General features: G+C 30.5%; 1 long non-coding RNA gene across 1 annotated transcript; it reads right to left on the bottom strand.

Annotated features, from left to right (window-relative positions):
- Positions 1–1,344: 1,344 nt before the first annotated feature.
- Positions 1,345–8,402, bottom strand: LOC149553094 (uncharacterized). The gene is made up of 3 exons (XR_016353026.1): positions 7,793–8,402; positions 2,112–2,170; positions 1,345–1,793 (listed from the first exon to the last, which is right to left on the bottom strand). It is a non-coding gene; the product is annotated as an uncharacterized LOC149553094 (long non-coding RNA).
- Positions 8,403–20,702: the final 12,300 nt, after the last annotated feature.

The raw sequence follows: 20,702 nt of genomic DNA, 5'->3' as shown, positions 1-20,702 counted from the left end.
ACAAGACACAGAGAAAACATAGATTTAATGTGGGAAACCCTTTTGGGAAAAAACCCACCACCCAAAACCCGAGCAAACTTTTGTATTACAGTAAATGAAGTTTACATACAACACTCTAGATTTTCACAGGCTCAGACTACCTTTTCAATCAACCTGATTTCATCAACATGCATTCAAACAAATTCTTGCAACCATTAAAACACCTTGCAAATTCGTTATAGAATACTACAAATAGTTACAGGGAAAACGGTTTGCAAACCATCTGTCAACTGCTGCCTTCAATGAACACGGACTACTTCGCCTTACACAATATGACCTCACCATCCGACACCATGTACTGTCCATATTGTATTGTTCGACACCATAGCTTTGGCACCATGGCACAACGACATCACCCTATCCGGCACCACGCCTCCAGCACCACAACACCATTGGCACCACACCTCCAGCACCACAACACAAAATAATACTCGTATACTTTAAATGTCGTACACTTTGATCCGTATGTTCAAAAAATTAAAACTTAAAACTCTCACCATACGGTGACATACCACTATACTGATGGACTCACCGTATAGTGAGGCATTTCGTCACGTCAACAATTTGAAGCAACTTTGCACAAATCCGTATACACCCATTTTAGAGAATCTTAAAGAGACTTTAAAGAACGTAGAGATGAGATGTATGTTTGCCCAATGACTCAAATGTACAAGAAAGCTTTTAGTTCACAATATTGTGTAATGTGGATTAGTGCTTCACATTAAATTGTTGTCGAATGCTTCCATCTTAGTTGTTTGGCTTGAATTGCGTGGAAAGGCAGGCCAAGAGAAATGAATTGCTTTGCTTAACACTGAAGACTATGCCATGTTTGAGGTGGGTAATAACAAACACTACTATATGGAGAGGGGTTTAAAGGCACTTTTTGAGAAAAATCCTTAATCAATTATCTTAATATGAGACAGTAAAAAAGTTGTTTATTGTCTCAAATATTGTCTTTAACCGAGTGTCTTAAAAAATATCTTAAAATATTGTCTCTATAAGACAATATGAAACAAAAGTTATTTTGTCTCTTTAGAGACAATTTCACTTTTGTCTCCAAAGAGACAATACTCTTTAATCCAAATTGTAGAGACAACAAATGTTTAAATTCAACTATTCTTCAACTATTGTCTATCTATTTCAATGTTATTAAAAAAATAAAAAATAAATTTAAATTAGTATTATTATTTTCCTATGATTTTTAACATCTAATGTGTGAACACAATTATACAATATATTCACTGTAATTATTTACAATATTTTGTTTCTTACAAAACATTCAATAATGTAGCATAACCAACAAACTTGGCCAGAAAAAATATATTAATTATTTTATTTCCAATACTTTGTTTGTTGCAAAATGATGTGGGAGTTCGTCCACTACAACCAATAAAGTATATCGTGGAAATGACATAGCCATCACTGAATAATAACATTGATTTTCTTATATTCTATAACCTCATAATGAAGTACTTAAACTGATCCTAACACCTTAATACTACAGTTGTCCACATGTCCACCAAGTCTAATGGTGTAGTACAAAAGATGTTTGATTTAAATATATATTCTTACGAAGAGTTGTAATGCTCTCAACATGCCACATCTAGAATGCCCACATCTTGGTGCAATTGCCCAACAATGGTTATGAAACAAACAAGAAGCATCTCAATTTTCTTGGTGTCTTTTGTAGCTGAATGATAGAAACATTTAGCCAAACAAGAAGCATCTCATATTCTTCAAGGTTTTCCAGTAGCCTGAAAGAGAAAAGAAATGAAGGATACAAGAGAACTAATCAAATGATGATGCTCATATATGCAAAATTCATCAACAAAGAAAATATGTACAGAATGTTGTGAATCATAGAGATCACTCAAATTTAAGTATCCATGAATCTATTACCTTTTTTTTGTTGTGGGGGGTAAAAATAGACTTTCTTATAATAATTATTAGGTCCTTTTATAAAGGTTATAGATGTTATCTAAAGTAATTGAAAGCAATCATAACTCTTATCTTTTAATCAAAACAAAACTATCTACTTATTCAAGAAAACCTACAGTTTGCTAAATACATACTTTCTTTTGCAATCAGCACACTCCCTATTGTCAGGTAGCCTTAGAAGAATTTCCAGTATCTGCATGATAGACATTTCCATTGACAATTTGAGACACGGTGACAAAAAAATACAAGTCAATTTGTTAGTATAAAAGTGATATAAGAGAGAACAGGAAATGTTTAGTACTTGCAAATTAGATTAAAAGAAAACCATACTGATCGTTCATTTAGAAAACATCACACAATTAGTTTTATTGAGTTGAACATAGAGAGAACAAAATTAATCTAGTGGCTTAGTTTAGCAATAGGAAACTTGATGTACAATATATTAGATTTGACAGCTATGAACATGGTTTACAACTGTCTCCGTTGATTACCATGAGGAGGGAGATAAAACCCACTAATATAACTATTTTTTTTTTTAGCGAAGTTTGGATGCCAGAGTTTCCATGAGACTGAAATCAAGGAAAGCAGTCTCACAAGGCAATCCTCACTACACTTTAAGACCACACTATCCAAATCCCTCCAATGTATAGTACTTCCCAACAAGAGAAATTAGTCATCTAGCCAACCCAAATGTGAATGAGCTTCCACAATTTCATCTCTAAGATCAGGGATAGAAAATGTCATAGCTCGAAGCCACTGATGCCCCACCTTCTCATCATAGATAACATGTTTCAATGAGACAAGTCCACAAACACTTCTGGGCAACATCCTTAATCGAGAACACTCTCTCATGTTAATCTCTTTTAGTTTCTTTAGTTGACCTATTTCCTCTGGAAGTTCCTTCAAGCCCTCACACAGTGAAATGTCTAGAAATTCAAGCTTGCCCAAGTTTCCCAATTGATGCTGGAAGCTCTTTGAGGCCTCATAATGCTGATAATCTCAACGTTCTTAAAGAGCTCAGATTTTCGAGATCATATGGAAACTTTTCAACAAGATGGGAGTTTGTAATAGACCATATTTGAGCAGAGGAAATTTGAAAGATAGTAGGGGGCAATTCCTCCAAGTTGCTACAGTGCTCCAGATGAAATCCTTGTATGTTGGCACCATTCAATGTGGAAATATTTGCAAACCCTTCGCTTAAGCTCAATGATAGTCTATCCAAGTTTTGCATTATTTTGCTCTGTTTCACACTGGTGGATGCAACCAGATTTTGCAACCGAATGCACCCGAGTAGAGGGAGTGAAGATAAAACACCAAGACCTCTTATTATGGCCTTTTTAGAGCTCAAATTACATACAATTAAAAATTTCAGTCTTTTCATGGTTCTCAGAAATGGAGGAAGAAAGTACTCGCTTGCAGAGAAGAGCAACACTAGAATCTTTGTTTCCAGAAAATTCATCTCATACCATTGTTTCTCAGCCATTGAACCTACACGATGATAAGATGAATCACATATGCAATCGAATTATAAAATTTAAGGTAGAATTTTGATATCGAAGGTATTGTTGTTCTAATCCTATCACTATATATCACAACCAGAAATACAGTTGTCTTGACTTCTCTAGATTATTGTTTACTATGAAGAATCCATTCCATTACACAAACAACTAGTATTATACCTTATTTTGAAATCTAAAGGATTGAAAGCAAAAGGGGATTAGTGACTTATAATTATGAGTGAAATTCAATACAGATTCATCATGACTGATACAATAATTAATTTGTGCATCATACCTGACAGAATCCCAGGGAGTTCAACATGAGGCTCAAATTCTTTCCTACAATTGATTTGTTTCTAGTGATGGAAAACCGAAAGAATTCCCAAAAGGGAACATGTTTATTTGAAGATGTATATCCTAGTGTCTGTGAGATGAACCCCACTAGAGCAGTCACAAGGAAGTGAAGACCAGTTAATGTAGTGGCTACATTACAAAAGGGATGTGAATGAGTTTTAGTATGGTATACTATTTGACAAAATGTTGTGGACAACATGTACAAAGAAGCATACAAAGTCAAATAATTAAACAATTACCATTGAAACTCTCATAGAATCTTGACAAATTTGCATAACCACTATAAAACAACTTGGATAATCCAAGCTTCTTTAAAAATCATCAGCACACATGATAGAGAGTTATTAAATATGTATATCTAGGAAAAAATAATTTAAAAAGAAAAACTAATGTCTAATTAGGATGTTAACCCAAACATGGAAAGATGTTATTAATTCCAAGTATAATAAGCTTCTAGAGCTGACTACTTAAACATCACACACTAAGTTTATTTCCTAGATCAAAAGTGTTAAATAGTCAAAGTTGACTTTTTTCCTAAACTTAATTCTTCCCTTAGTATGTGTCGTGCCCTCGCTAAACATTAAACAAATCTTTAAGCAACAATGCAGCTGATCTTTGATATGGTTATATACTTTCTTCAATCTTATTCCAATTTTATTGGCACGTTTCAAAATATGAAATAATGGGGTTTCTATTAGCAATGAGAAATTCAAATTAACATAATTTCGGTGTGTAGAAATTAATAAATTATAGCAGAGCTGAAGACAGATCCAATACAATACATTATGATAGTATTCGTTGCACTTCAACATGAAAGCCAGAGAAAAATTGGAATCTTAAAATATAACTTTGAAGTAATTTTGTCGAACTATTTTAAGTTGTAATCGAATTAGAGTTATTGTAATTCAATTGTATAGGTTTTAGGCATCGAACTATTTATAGGAAAATAATCATATCTGTATTAAAGATGGACTAGTCATATAAAGGGTTTAGTAGTTCTTGGCTACAGTATTGTAGTGATAAGTGGGAGGTCTCAGTTTCAGTTTTACTACTTGTTGTTCCGTAAAAAGTATGGAATGAGAATTCGGACAAATAGATTTATGCCAAGCTGAAATTTTAGGAAATCTATAATGTTACTGGAGAGAAGGTATTTAAATATGAGGTCCTGTCAATAAAACATACAAGTGTCCGAGTTTGAGCCTTAATTCTCAATATACAGACCCAAGTTCAAATGCAAATGAGACATCATATATGAAATTTTGATTTGTGACTATTCATATTCGAATATAATGATGGTTGTATAGAAAATATTTTTAAATTAATTTCATTTAAGATTTCTTTCATAATTCAAGTAGAAATGATATTGATCTCATGATTAAACTTGCTATGATCTCACATTAATGCTCCTACTGAGAAAACTATTCATAAAGCATAAGGAATATAAAGGAAAAATATATTGTTCATAAGAAAGATCAGTAACTCAATGATATGGCATGCAGATAGCAAATGAACTATTTCAAAGTGATCCATAAAAATCTTGGCAATGTCTGTTGGCAAAAATGGTTAGCACTCCTTTTCATAATTATGACAAGTGACTAACTATTTCTTGTAGGTTCTTTAAGTGAAGTAGTTGTCCCTGACATTGATAGGTAGATCTTTTGGTACAACATTAACCACACTTATAAAATGTGATCAGAATTTAGTTAAAAACAAGTCTAGTAGTTGCATCTGATATTAATAGGTTGATCTAATAGTTATATGGAATATTGATTGGTCAAAAAGAGAAATCAAATAGATCTGTTTTGACAATTAGTAGGGAAAAGTGGTGCAGGAGCCCTAGGGCCGAGGACAAAGGCCTAAAAGGAACTAGGATCACTGAATAGATTCTAAGAGGGAGCAAAGGATGAACACAACCTTGAAGGGTCATTTGATGTAATAAGACCAATAATGGTCCATTAAATGTGTTTTGATATGCTTTTATCATTTTTTATTGAGATCAAATATCGTGAGCCTTAATGACATTTTGGGGTTAAAATGTACCTTGGGGGTCATTTGTGGATCCTAAGGTTGATAATGTGTTTAATGACCTATAAAGGTTCTAATTATTGTAATATGGCCAATAGAGACAATATGTGAGGTCAAATGCACCAAATGTGCCAAAACTATGTAATTGCCTAAAATTGGCAAATTGAAGTCTAGAAGGCTCATAGGGGGTTTTTAAAGTGATATAAGGTCTTTATAAATTGGATTGGCTCCTAAAAGGACTTCATAAAGTTGATTTAATAATATAAGAACCATGGGATAAAGGGTTGTTGAAGTTGTTGTCAACTTCCCAACATAAACTAATGTCTAATAGTCAAATAACTAACTGTAACTAGTTTGGGAAATAGTTTATTTGCATTGGTGAATGTGAGGAAGATAGAGGAGAGTGGTAGGGAAGATTGCTGGAATAGTTTTGGGGTGGAAAGGAAGCAATGTAAAAAAAAATTTCAAAGCAATAAAATTTAATTCTCTGGAAACTGTCTACTCACTGTCGTAAGGGTACAATCAGTATTTTGGATGTTTAAAACTCTTTCTTCCAATGCTATATTGATTGGAGATGTTGTATTGATTGTGGATTGATCTAATCTCATTTATAAGAAAGTATTAGATTCTTTTTTGACAAGTTTTAAGAAAGGAAACATCAAGTTTGCATTGGCTGCCTCTATCATTAATTGGTGTAACCAGCAATTCGTTTTGAATTCTTGATGATGTCTTAAACTCCCCTACCTACTGTGGCTAATGTGACTTTTGGGGATAGTCTAAACCCTGTATGGTATGTGTTAGTATGAGTTTGTATGTAGGGATGGATGGGAGATTGAAGAGAGGACCAGACAATGTTGAAGAAAGTTGAGGAATGACTCTCATAAAAAACCAGTCCCAGTGCGGGGGCCATATCTTTAACATTTAGGGAGATTCTAAGTTGGTAATCCAATGTCTTTTGGGCAAACATGTAGTCAAATTTGTACAGCTTCATCTTTCGTTGAATCTGATTTTAAGATTATTCAGAATTTTGATCAGATTAGCCAACAGTTTATTCTCCCAAAAAATTAACTCTTGTTGACAGAAAGGCCAATGAAAACAGCCTGCATAAGACATTTTCAAAGCTGAGGAGCTGTCAAACCTGATTGTCCCTAGGCACTTCACTGCCTGTACTGGACCATCCTTCGTGTAATTTCTTTATCAATGTCTATTATATTTTTTTAACTTCTTCTTGTGATTAAATAAAGACTTCCCTTTATGAAAAAACAAGGTGTTAAGACTAATTTTAAGAATGAGAATTAGAAAGTACACCTCTTTGTCTTTCAAACTATATTATTTTCAATGTAATGAAAAATTGCATCCCAACGTATTTGAACTGAAACCTTAGTAATCTACCTTAACAAATGTCATTAAAAATATTTTCTGTGCATCCAAAGAAGCTTTAACTATTACTTTCCTCAATATGATGATCTAGTTTTTTTCCTTTCTATGTTCTCTATGAATGGATTCAACCTAGGAAGAAAAACAATTGTGTAAAAAAAGATAAAAATGGCCTACACAAGGTTGAAAATGATACATGAGCAGAAAGCTGTTATAAATTGTATCATGGTAATCATGAATCAAAAGAATGCACATTAATCAATTACAAAACAATCAATTCTGGTAACGTTAAGAGAGTAAAATGCAGAGTATTAATTCATGGAAATCTTTCAAAAATTTCCATCATGTCTTAAAAGTTAAAAAATAGCCAAAACTTAAGAACATACAACTGAAATATCATGTGTATCCGGCGGTGAATAGATCTACTATTGTGGGTAACCTACCATAAAATGAATATAAAAGGTTTCACCTAAATATTGAATTTAATATTTGCATAATACCAACATTGCAAATGGAAAAACACATGAGATCTAGAATAGGGCCGTAAGCAAATTTATTACCTGTGTGAAGGGCAGATCTAAATATCAGAACAATAGGAAAACCCAGCTTCTTACAGTGAAACTAAACCCTAACATTTCTTTTTCTTTCCTAGCATCAAACCAAGTGCATCATTGCCAAGGCAATATGAGCTAGGCCGCGTCTCTAAGACATTGATTGGTGCAACCTTCTGGTTGTGATGGGTGGGCGGACAAAGGCATTCAATTTGCCTGATTTATCTCATTCACAATCCATAGACTGAATAGGGGTCAGCTTTCTCGTGCTACACAGAGGAAAGGTCTTATTACCCCTATGCCCCTCACTCAGCCTCGTCTGATTACCCCGTGAATCCTTCACTCTGCCTCGTCTGATTGCCATTGAATCCCTCACTCTGCCTCTTCGTGAATCAGACACAGAACCATGGAAGAAAAGAATTAGGGCATGTAAAATAAAAATTGGGAGTCTAATACAAATAGCCAGATCAAGGCCTTGCATGATGATCCTTCCCGCCGCTTTGATAATTTCAGCAGATCAAGCCTCGGTCCTTGCCTTTGGAGAAGTAGCAGACGTTGAGTTCCTGCTGCAGAACCACGAGTTTAGAGCGCTCGTGAACTAAAGATTACAATAATGAAAGCTTCGTTAAACCCAAAAAGTGCTTTTGTCCTTACTCGAGAACAATTATATATTAAAATATATAATTTAATTAATTAAAATTTGTTTAAGACGAAAATAAGATTTTGTCTTTATTTATTGTCGTAAATAGCTATGCCGCGTAGTAGTGAAAGAAATTTCCTGAAATAACATGTGAGTGATAAATGGTTTCTAGACGTTTGATTATTTCTTCTGTGGCCTCTCTATGTTTCGGTCAAACCAATTAAAAATAGGTCCATTAATCTTCGGGCACTCGGTGATTAAATAAATGAATTAAAACGAAAAAGAGAGCAGATTTGGTCAAATGGATTAGTAAGGGAAGGGCAGTGTATGCTGCTGTTGTCATAATCATCGACGAGGATTACAATTTCATTTCTCGCTTGCCAGTTAGCGATGTTGGAAGGATCCGGACATTAAAAATATCTTCGGCCCCATTATAGCGTAATGTACACATTATTGATAGAGTCAACAAATCTTACAGAGTTTCTTTAATTTGCAAGGTTCAATACTTCACAGAGGACTTGTTTCAACTTGTAGGTTTGTAAACCTGAAATTCAAGGTTTCTGCTCATCCCTTCCCCCTCGTTCTTCTCTCTCTTTCTAGTTATACATAATTCATATGGGTTATGCAAAAGTATAGTAAAAAATATCTTGTTTTGTTTCATTAATATGAGTTATAAGTATAGATGGATTGTTGTATTGTAAAAAATATAACGTTTTTTATAATTCATACTGATTATGAGAAACTATAGACATTTTTAAATATTTTTTCTTAGGTTCTATTTTAGCAAGTTAAAAAGCATTTTGAATTTTAATAAATTGTTCAACAAGTTTATTTATTTATTAGTTCCTAGGCAAGAGACTATAGTTTTCAAGTTACTTTCAGTATTAGTTCTTTTGCTCAAAAACTTTAAACAAATCTCATTTATCCTATGATCTTAACAATTATTTCTATTGAACAGAAATATTTAATTTTTATTTCTATTTTTCTATTGTCTACGTTCTATTTTCTTGACAGTCTTTTCATTTTTTCCCTTCAATATATTACACTAAAATAGTAACAATCTAGCATGCCTCCATAGTTAGCATTCTCCAAAAACTTCAAAAGGGTTATCTTTATTTCCACATTTGGCATATATGTGCACTAGGACAGTTGCATGCATTATTCTTTAATATTCTTAACATGATCCACATGCATTATGCATGTCACCATTGTAATTAATTCAACTCTTCTGCTAAGGAAGCAGGTTTTAAAAATATGCAATCTATGTTCCTGTTTTGATTCTCATTTTTGGTAATACAGATCTCAATCTTTTTTCTAACATGTTTGTTTCTGATATAAAAACTTTGTGGTGTGAAAATAAAACTTAGAAGAAAATTTTGATCCAGAAAAAGGCATTGGTTTAGTTGCATTGTCTTATTTCCACCATCAATACTTCTCTGTAAGTATTGAGGACAATGGAGCTTCTATTCATCAATCAAGTTAATTTTTTAAGTTTGTAATCTTTGATTAAATATTTGAAAAGAAATTTGTGAATAATTTGAACTATTGATTATTTTTGTTTGAAACAAGTTGCAACTGAAATACCTTTATTATCAATTTATCCTTTAACAAAATTTCCATGTTGATAAAAAATTTTGACTATATTTTTCTGTAAGAAATGCAATTTCATTTTTTATATAATTTTGGCTCGAGCGTAAGTTCTCTTTTCCTATTTATTTGAGATTTTTACCACCTGTTCTATTTTATCAAAATATTTAGTATATTATGTGTTTACAATTTCTATACAAAAATAACTTTTATTTATTTTTAATATTGTAGAAATACATTCTATATGTTCTTCAAATGAAGATCTATACATTATAATCATTCTCATCTAACCATTTGAGGCACACTAACTCATCATGGGTATTACAATCTACGAACCTTAAGTGACCTATTAGATAAGTACACAATGTTCCAGCTGCTCTAAAGCTTTCCATGGCTTCCTCCTCTACTTAGCACACCTCTACTCTCACCATTCTCTTGTATATAGTGTAATTTTTATTTGTTGTTTCTTTAGATACACAAAAAATGACATTTTATTTCTCTATTTGGGGTTGGGGTTTGTCCACTTGCATTTTTATATCACTGATTCCACCCATATCAAATGCCAATTTGGTTTCAATATTAATCTGCCTTTGTTTGGTGCGAAAATTAAACTACCCAATTTGATAAAAAGTTAAAAATCAAGTCATGTTTTATTGGCTGGATTTGGCTTAAGACCATGTGACTTTGCAAGAGGATTGTCTAAATCAAATCTACGTAATATTGAATCTAGTAATTTTTCCTAATCAATTTTTCCTTTATTAGGATTGACCTTAATTTTGCATTTTGGAGTCAAATAAAACAATAATTAAGATGGATGGGCCTTAATCGTTGCATGTAGTTTATTGGCTTTCTTTAGCCTGCTCAAGTTTAGATTGAAGATTTTTAGTGTTCATTCTATAGATTTGCTTCATTAGTAAACTATTTTTGACTCCATATGTCCTAGGTATGTTCCTTGGTAGCAGTGGTCATAGGATCAATTCTCACTAATAGAGAGGCCTCCTTAAATGGAAAATTCATCATTGTTTTTCTCTTGCTTAAATGGTTTCTCATTGTTGTGATTTCATCATCATCTCCATTTTTTGTGTGCAAATGCATGTGCTTTGGATACTCAAAGACTACTGCTTTGTTTTTTAGCATTTATGAAGGAAAGTAAATCAAAGAATTTTTCTTTCTTCAAGAAGTTGAATAGGGCCTTTGAGTTGCCTTTCACCATCTCCCTATCTAAGTCTAGTCTAGGGTTAATTCAAATGGTTTTCTTTTTCATAGATGATGCTCTCGCTATAGGCAGAGGCAGAGATTGACAAGAAAAGTCGGCTGACATGAAAGAAGGAATGGACTTAAAAGTGCTTGTTTTAATGAAATTATCTAGCGAAAAAAGATTCGTGTTTTGGGGTTTAGAATAATTGAAAAGTGATTGGACTTAGCCATACTCAAGAAAGCTTCTTTTATTCCTCTTTGAAAAGTCTTGTAGTTTTCATCTTCAGCTATTCCTATAAATGTTAAACAAATTGAATGGGATGGCATTATCATGTAGTAATTGATGTGGGAAAATGAATAAGAATTCAGTTTGAGTTCAAAGAATCAATTAGTATCTTGGGATTTTAACCAAGCACTATATAAAAAAATGGATTTTCTCACTCTTTCCATTGTATTATTTAAAGTGTTGAATATGTTTGACTAATTTACACTTGTATTTTAAGACAACTAATCCTTTAAGAGTTCCTTGATTAATTATATTCGAGTTCTTGTTAAAAAAGTTATTGGCCTATATGTTTAATTTCCCTAACATTATGTTCGATTTTTTTGGTCAACAAAGTATGTAGCATGTAATTCATTTTTTGTGGAATTAATTGACATTTTTTGTTTAGAAGAAACAACATTGTTCCATACAAGTGAATTTCACACATGCTTTTACTATTTTTTAGTCTTTGCCTATATATATAGGTAGGGTACTAATGTTTCTAATTGCTCATTTCAATTAATTTTTATCATCAAAATTAGTGGACTCCTAAAGTTTAAAAATCATTTTATTTTTAAAATAAATTTCAATCAATAATTATTATTTTATGATTGACTACAAATAATTTTGTTGAGGTAAAACTAATTTTTTCAAACAAGAAATTAGACAAATTAATATCTAGAATCTTCTCCATGGAGTCTCACCTTTCTAGACATTTCCAATCTGTATTTTCACCAGCCCACAACATTGGAATCCGCAACGGTGATAGACTCCAAATCCGCAGCCTATTCACCATAAATGTAAAGTATTTGCATTCCTGAGCTCAAAGCTTGGGATGAATGAAAATGTACATACTTAACACTTGTCATCTAAGTTGGTGATTGGCATTAACTCATGCTTATCAATTTTATGCTGAATGGTTCTTATCTCTAATCATTTTTATGCTCCTAAATAACATTATGAAAATGTTCAAACGACCATTAAACAAAACTGAACTAAATGTTTGTTTCAATCATTTTGGTAATGATATATTGAATTTTACAAAAAAAAAATCCTGAAATTTAAAAGACTACCTATTGCTGAAATTAAAAGACTATATATTATTTGTTACATTATAAACAAAAAAATAACTTAATAATCAAACTAAATTAGTATAAATTGCAATCATTTTTTCCCGTCCATCATATTCAATTTCTTTTTTCTAATATTAGTTTTACACAAAGTGTGACATTATTTATTCTAAGTATTTTTACAGTTTAAATTATGAAATACTTAGAACACTTTTTTAAACTATTTTTTTCAAATATGCTTGTATTATTTAATTTTAGATGTATAGCCCTCTCTGAAATACTCTAAAAAATTTCTAAGAGACTCAAAAATTTACAAATGTGTAGACAAAAAATCATTACAAAATTTAACATTTAATGACAATTTTAAAAAAGTGTCATATACAATCTTTTTAGTTTAGTAATAAACTATAATAATAATGTAAAATATAATTAAAGGTCAAATAAATTTATTATATCTAATTAAATTTAGTCTATTCAAACAATTACATTGTTATATTCTCTCATTACAAAAACCTAAACCATTCTTATTACCTAAAGTGTTTGCAAATGTTTTTAATGCTTCTTTCATTAATTATCTTTTTGTCATTTGTTTCTCTTTCTTATTCAATCACTTTTCTTTAACAATTTTTTTATAACTTACTTCTTTTTTCAAAAAGGTAGGGACTCCAGCTCTCTCACAACTCTTGTTTACTAATTTATTTAGAATCTTATTTAAGATAATCCTTATCCAATCACAGAAGAAACTCCAAAATATTTTTTGAAATTTTAATAATAATAAATTTAAATTTGATTTTGATTTAAAAAAAATGTATTTAAGCTATGAAATACATCAAAATTATTAATTAGAAGTTTTTATTATTTTTAATCAATTGATAACATGTTCAACTCATGATCCCTACTTCTGCCCACGAAAATAATTCCTTTTCAAATACACATTATCTCTTGAAGAGCTTCAAAAGTGCATTATCTCTTAAGAGCTTCAAACACTTATACGTTAGGAATCTATTTCATGGTAGTACCCTGTGGTCACATCAATGGAAACACATTAATTATTGGTATAGTCCGTGTGCTTTTTCAGCCCTGTATGATCAAGTCTCACATACAATTACTACATATAAACTTCTCAGTGATCAACAAGAAATGACCACTTCTAACATTTTTTAGTTTTTGTTAGAGAATTATTTTAAAATTAGTTTTTAGTGTTCACTATACTTATTAATAGTTCATGTGAACAATGGACTCAAAAAAGATTCTTGGTCATCCTTTCCATTCTTCTAAGATAAAGAAGTCGTTATACATATTTACTTTCTTTGTGTGTAGTAGAAGACAACTTTTAACTTTCCATACCCAACCTAAACATGCTACTCTAGATTTCTTGTACATTTACAAACAACTTTTTAAAGATCCTTCATTTTAATAACGTATATAAGTATATGGTATTGATTTTAATAAACATTTGTCATCATTTTTTAAAAGATAAAATAAAAACGTCATTCATAATTTTATTTAATTCTATCTATAATGCATAAATATCTTCCCTCTAACAAATAGTTCGACATGGTTAGGCCAACTACACCATAAAGTACAACACAAACAATGATAAGAGTAAGTATTTGTTGTGCATCACTACACTACTCTCTCCACATTAGTAATTATAATAATTCTTTTATTTGTGTATTATCATATTATTTTTGAAGAAAATATATTTCAAAATAGTATGAGGTCTATCATCTTTTTCATCTTATTTTATGGTTGATGAAGATTAAAAATCTAAATCTATATTAAGTAATTTATTTTCTCTCAAAATCCACCTTCAATTATTCATAGAAAATAGGGAATAAAGCTCGAACATAGATCTTGTTTTTACATGTGGACAAGTAATGGACCAACTTTGTGCACTTGCTCTTAGTCTATAGATAGTCTTTCTGCAATGATTTGCATGCCACTTTTCTACCTAGAAATTCTTATCCCAATCTACATTTATACATGTATATTTTTGTAAGTTCCAATGCATTCAAGTTAATTCGAGTTATGTTGAAATATATATATATATATATATATATATATATATATATATATATATATATATATATATATATATATATATATATATATATATATATATATATATATATATATATATATATATATATATATATATATATATATATATACATATATATATAAAGCACTTCAAAATGGGTGAGTACTTCCTTAGAAAGGGGACAATTGACAAGGACCTAACTCCTTAGCTAGAGAGTGGGGTGGACATGAATGAGAGTTGAACAAAGATAATGAAGAAAATAAATCTCAATTTTTAGTATATTTATTTTCTTAATTTGTAGAGAATTAATATAAGAACTTACATGGATATTAAAGTAAATGCTAATGAAAAAAATAAATCTCATCTAATAAATTTCAACATAAGAAATTAGTTTCATCCAATAGAAGAAGCTTGCAAACAAGAATGAATGCAAATCACAACGAAGCTCCATCATCCTAACCATTGTTTGATTCTCCATCCTCTACATTCAAAAAATTTCTAAAATTTGCCCCTTTTTCTCACACTCCACCCTCAACAAGGTTATTGCAAGGTTGGGACATTATTTTCTCTAACTATTTATTGTAGAGGAAACATTATCTCATATACAATACTTGTTGATGGATAAACAATTGATGTGAGAATTGATTTAGATCTCAATGACTTAAGATATGTTCCATTATTTTTATTATATCATTTACTTAATGTGGATATCCTAAGAATCAATAAAGAAAACTAGCATAGACATGGTTAAAAATGAATAAAACATGTTTATCATTGTCATCATAAACTATACAAACTTAAGTAGGAACTTTAGATAATAAGGAAATAACCAAAGAGCTAGAAACCCTAGATTGATCATGCATGCATTGACTATTACAAAAAAATTACAAATGTATAAGCTTGTTGAACTATGGCATTTTCATGCCCCCAAAAAGTGATCTGTTTATTTTCTACAAAGAATTATGTGTTAGTTGAAATTTTTTTCACAAACTAATGTTTATTTAATCATGAGTTATCATAAGATATTGTTTGACTAATTGTGGACAAGGTCTCACTAAGGTGGGTGGATTACAATTTAGAAGGGTTTAATCATATGGGAAATCATGACCAATACCGAAGGAGCTGGCTATGCAGCCGACCAAATTGACTCTTAATCATAATTATTAATTCAATAAAAAATAAAAAACAACTCTTGTGTAGTTTTTGATTGAATTAATAACTATGATAAAAGATTGATTTGGTTGGCTATAGCCATTTCCAAGACCGATTAAGTGGTTGTCCAACTACCATGCTTGTTATGTAAATTAGACTTATGTTTAAAGTTAGTGTTTGGTTAGAGTACATTGAATATATAGTGTGTAGTTATATTAAAGTTCAACTAGAAATAGAATAATTTCTAATTTTAATTTCTATGTAAATTTATTTGTTGATCTTTTAACTTTAATTATATATATTTGACATAATTTCATATTATATATATATATATATATATATATATATATATATATATATATATATATATATATATATATATCATGTTTGACATTAATAATTATTTTTAAGAAAATAGGTGGAATACGTCCATCATAGCTATTTTGCTTGAATTGCATGGAATGCACAGCAAGGGAAATGAATTGCTTTGGTCAATGTTGAAGACTATGTCGTGTTTGAGATTAGTAATAACAAAGAAATTTCTAAAATAACATGTGACTTATAAATGGTTTCTAAACATTTGATTGTTTCTTCTATGGTGTCTTTATATTTCAGTCAAGCTAATAAAAATAAGTCTATTAATCTTCAACCACTTAGGGATAAAATGAATTGAAATGAAAAAGAGAGCAACTTTGGTCAAACTGATAAGCCTAGTAAGGGAAGGGCAATGTAAATAGTTAGTGTCATAATTATCGACTAGGATTACAATTTCACTTCCTCCTTAAAAGCAAGGGAAGTTGGAAGGATTGGGACATTAAAAATATGTTCAGTTTCACTATGGCATAATGTATTCATAATTATACAACCTTTTATTTTGTACTAAAATTCACATTTTGAATGTCTATTAGTTGAAAATGTAAAGTTATAAGTTGATGGTGTAACTATTTCTCTTGGAAAAAATAAAGATAATATGAAACCAAAACTATAGCAATCAAAAAGAAAAAACATGTTCAAAAAGACATTTAGAAGAGGGTTAATAAAGTATCGCAGCTATGGTTTTATGTGTAAGGGGAAGAAACTTCTTAATTATGCATCTAAAATTAGATACATATTTATCCCTAGACCCTATGAGTGAAGAAAGAGCCATTAAGTTCTCCATACTACACTTAAGGAGGTCATCCCACAAGTGGTGGCACCTTGGCCTCACTTCCCTAGGTTACAAAAAAATCACCACCTATAGTGAATTTAATCACAAATTAAAGAGTAGGTTTCACCCAAGAGACCCTGAATGGTAGTTCCAAGGGTTGACTCACCTAAAACAAATAGGAACTACAGAGGAATTTTCTGATTATCAAGACTTGTCGGTGATGGCCCCAAATCTATGACAAGGTCAACTCACTTATATGTTTGTATAAGGTCCTAAGGATCCAAATAATACACTTATCAAACCCCTTGAACCCGAGAACTTCAAGGTATTAGGAAAGAAAAAAAGGTTGAATCTAATGTGATAAAGTAGAGTCCCAATAGTTTTCTACCAAAAATGCCCTAGGAAAATAAAGGATCAAAGAAGGGTAATACAGGAAGCTCATGTTATATATGCTAGGAACCATAGAACAAGGGACACCAGTGTCAAAAAAGGTAGGAACTAATAAAGAAAAAAATCTATGTTTCAAATGCAATGATCCTTGGAGCCATGGTCATTAATTTAAGAGGGGGAAAATAAGCCAAATAGATGAAAGTCATGACAGTGTTATTGCTAGAAAAACAAAAAGATCAATGATCAAGAACACAATATTTCACACATTCAAGACACAATTATGGGATAACCTATAAGATCATTCCTCTATGAAGTGAGAGGAAGCTATCTTAAGATGCTAAATTTAATTGTTTAATATTTTATTGAGGGAAAGCTAGTTTGGTAGAGGGAAGGTTGTCATGAGAAAAACATTATGTATAAACATCATAATATGCTTCAAATATATACCCTATTTTAACATTTCACTAAATACATCAATGAATTTAAGTATATTATATTATATATTATAATGTCTCCAACTAGAACCTTCATTAATTTATTTCAATTTCCTAATTGTTTACTTGTTTTGGTATTTTCCTTTTATTTTTCTCCATAACTCTCCATGATAAATGGTGATTTCTCAATGTTAAATCTCTCTCTCTCTCTCTCTCTCTCTCTCTCTCTCTCTCTCTCTCTCTCTATATATATATATATATATATATATATATATATATATATATATATATATAGTTTTAAATTCTAGGAGTTGTCTTTTCATTTATTATATCAATAATTAGGTTATAACATATTAATAATATATCAACTATATTTCTTTTAATATATTATTACATTGAGAAATAATATGTTAAGAATTTATCATAGAGAAACTTTTGTTATTTATTTAAAGAAATTAATATACAACTTTTGATTAATATAATGTTTTCTATATTAAAATATATCTTAATCATCATTATATCATTATATTAGATTATCATTTCATACTTTAGTATTGCTATTATAATATGGTATGTGTATGATACTATTATATATGATTACAATATTATATTATTATTGACTTTATATTTTCATCTTAATACATTAATTATTTTATATATATTATAAACCTTATAAATAATTATTTATTATGAATCATATCTCAATGTGGGGAGATCACATATAGATTATGGATAAATTGATAAATAGATATCATGAATGTGGATTATATAGAATGGTAGAAGTTAATGATCAAACAAAAATATAAAAGATAAATATATTATGTGGGTTGACACTAAATATCATTAATATTGTTAAACAATATTAATATTTAAGATTAATGCCAACATATATATTGTTAAAGTAATATTAGTAATGTGGTTAAACATCAAACATTAAATATTATAAATACTAATACTCATTATTTAATTTTTTGTAGGCAAATTGGGTTAGGCCACATTTATTAGTAGGCGAGAGTTGAACTTCAGACCTCCTATATGGGGGTCATTCTAGTTCACCACTAAACATTAGGTGGTCTCTCCTAACTAATAATCATTACATTACTTAAAGAAAAAATTAATAAACATGGTTAAAGACAAAAGAAATTGTTTAATAATATGTGATAGCATTGAACCTACCAATCAGTAGTTCCAAGTGTGGTATTCATTCAAGCACCATGCCAATGTGGAAGTACATATCATGAATGATGAGGTAGAACCTGGGGACATAGGGAATTATTTCCAAAGATGATTGGTAAAGATTAAGAGGATTGTAAATTACATAGAAAAAGAAACCATTGAATAGAAAGTGGGTCATTAAAACAACATGAGGTGGGCCCATGTCAATAGGTAGGGTAAAAAAACAAGGTATCCCTAAGTGAACAATGTGTCATGGTTTCATTAGGGAGTAACTTATATTTGTCACAATGTTAATTTGTACATATTTTATAATGTATTAATACAAGTACATAAAAAGGAAACATAATGGGGATTTATAATGAAACAAAGATAAATTAGATAATTCCAAAAATAAAATAAGATAGAATGACATTAATTCATATTAATATTTAAAATTAAATAATATTCAAATAAAGTGTAAAGATATGATAGGAAAATCTCATAGACCTTAAGGTAGTTCTTTCAAGGATGATGGCTAAATAATATAGGGTTTTTCTTCAGGAGCATAGGGAGTCCTCCTGAAGGGTTATAGAGTCTTACTTGAATACTAGTTTGAAGGAAGATGAAAAAATAATTGAGGTCTGCTCTCTGCTGTTAGAATGATTTAGAATAATTGAGAGCGGGGGTATATCTTTGAACTCTTCAAACAACTTAGATCTAATAATTATCTCAGTCTCTATAGTAACTTATCAGTAACATAAATTTGCAGTCCACTATTCCAATAATCACTAACTTGCAGAATGTAAAATATTAAATAGTAAAACATCTCAAATAACATTCGCACAAGTAAGACACCAAGATTTAATGTGGAAATCCAATTTGGGAAAAGTCACCTATAACATGTTACCATTTATTCACTCTTTTGAAGTGAGCTCTATTAGGAACCAACACTATTAAAGGTTACAAAACACAATGTTAGGTGTGACCCTGTTAAAGGATTTAATCACCCTATTCGTAAGTCAACAAAATTAGCAACTGCTAACCTCTATAGGTTAATTCTTATGCCTCCTTAAATAGGTAACTTTGATCTTTTTTCTGCTTAAACACCACCATTGATCTTAGGGTTACGATTAAATTAAACACATACAATGAATCTATCTATCTTCTTGTTCATCTTCTTCCTTTCTAGAAACTTCTCTTGATATCTAAGCCTTTGATCACTCACCTAATTCTTTCCTTTTATTAAATAATCCATCTCATAAATTCTTATCTTGAACACGCTTTAAGTATTTCAAGAATTCAAACAATGGCAGTGGGAATCTCAATTCCTTCACAAAATAAATAATGTTAAGACTCAATAAAAATAGTGTTCCTTAGCCTTCGTCATCACTAGATAACTTGTTCTTCACTAACTGTCTTCCTCGGCTTATACTGACTTTGCTCAATCCAACTTTTCTAATACTTAATCTTTACTAGTGCTTGGTAGACACTAGCATATCTTGGCTTCAACTATAAGTTCCTTAATCTTCTTCTTTGAAACTCAATTTATCTTATGCATTTGATCCTTCATTGATCATATTTTCTAGGCTTAATCAATCACTTAATGTAATGATTAAACATCACATTATCTTATGAAATTCCAACTGGTCAAGTGCCTATTGTAGTTCCACATATCTCAACCTTTCCACTAGGTCCTCTTGTTATCTCTTACTCTCTTCTTCAATCATTTTAATATGGAAATCTACTCAGGTGGCAACTATTTCACCAATAAGGTTTGACATCAATGACAACACAACAATTGAACATCCAGTTGTAGTTTCTAATAATCTCCCTCTTTGGCA

Source organism: Cupressus sempervirens, chromosome 6 (assembly GCF_028749045.1).
Source record: "Cupressus sempervirens isolate cs-2001-9-10 chromosome 6, ASM2874904v1, whole genome shotgun sequence".
NCBI classification, from domain to species: Eukaryota; Viridiplantae; Streptophyta; class Pinopsida; order Cupressales; family Cupressaceae; genus Cupressus; species Cupressus sempervirens.
This window is presented reverse-complemented; position numbering and strand designations above follow the sequence as displayed.